The sequence below is a fragment of the Chrysochloris asiatica genome, unplaced genomic scaffold (assembly GCF_000296735.1).
Source record: "Chrysochloris asiatica unplaced genomic scaffold, ChrAsi1.0 scaffold00357, whole genome shotgun sequence".
Taxonomy (NCBI): Eukaryota; Metazoa; Chordata; class Mammalia; order Afrosoricida; family Chrysochloridae; genus Chrysochloris; species Chrysochloris asiatica.
Window position 1 is genome coordinate 1,550,623 of NW_006408875.1, and position 1,452 is coordinate 1,552,074.

Consider the following 1,452-nt stretch of genomic DNA (forward strand, 5'->3'; position numbering starts at 1 on the left):
GGACTGGTATTGGCAATTTTGAATCTGACAACCACATTGTTTACTATGCAGGGAATGACAAATTGAAGAGGAATGGTGTTGCATTCATTGTCAAAAAGAACATATCAAGATCTGTCATGAGGTGTAACGTAGTCTGTGATAAGATAATATCCATGTGCCTACAGGGAAGTCCAGTTAATACCACTATTATTCAAATTTATGCATCAACCCCTAAAGCCAGTGAGGATAAAATAGAAGAATTCTACCAACTTCTTCAATCTGAAATTGATCAAACATGCAATAAAGATATATTGATAATCACTAGTAATTGGAATGTAAAGGTTGGAAACAAAGAGGAAGGATCAGTAGTTGGAAAATATGGCCTTGGGGATCACATGATAGAATTCTGCAAAACCAATGATTTGTTCATTTCAAATACCTTTTTTAAATGGCATAAAAGATGACTATACACATGGACCTCACCAGATGGAATACACAGAAATCATATTAACTGCATCTGTGGAAAGAGAAGGTGGAAAAGCTCCATATCATCAGTCAAAATAAGGCCAGGGGCAGACTGTGGAACAGACCATCAATTACTGATATGCAAATTCAGACTGAAGCTGAAGAAAATGAAACAAATCCATGAGAGCCAAAATGTGACCTAGAATATATCCCATCTGAATTTAGAGGTCATCTGAAGAACAAATTTGATACTTTAAACACTAAAGACCGAAGACCAGAAGAGTTGTGGGATGACACCAAGAACATCATACATGAAGAAAGCAAAAAGTCATTAAGAAGACAAGAAAGAAGGAAAAGATCAAAATGGATGTCAGAAGAGACTCTGAAACTTTCTCTCCAGAGTAGAGATGCTAAAGCAAATGGAAGACATGAGGAGGAATTAAAAGCTGGACAGAAAATTTCAAAGGTCAGCTCGAGAAGACAAAGACAAATGTTACAACAAAATGTACAAAGATCTGGAGTTAGAAAACTAAAAGGGAAGAACATGTTCAGCATTTATTAAGCTGGGGGAACTGAAGAAAAATTCAGGCCTCGAGTTGCATTACTGAAGGATTCCATGGACAAATTATTGAATGATACAGAAAGCATAAAAAGAAGATGGAAGGAATACACAGAGTCATTGTACCAAAAGGAAATGGTTGATGTTCAACTGTTGCAATAGGTAGCATAAGATCAATAGCTATTGATACTGAAAGAAGTCCAAGGTGCATTGAAGGAATTGGCAAAGAACAAGACACCAGGAACTGATGGAATAAAAATTGAAATCTTTCAACAAAGTGAGGTGGCACTGGAGGCACTCACTTATCTATGCCAAGAAATTTGGAAGACAACTATCTGGCTAATTGATTGGAAGAGATCCAAATCTGTGCTCATTCCAAAGAGAGGTGACCCAATGGAACTCGGAAATCATCAGACAATATCTTTGCTATCCCATGCAAGTAAAGTTTT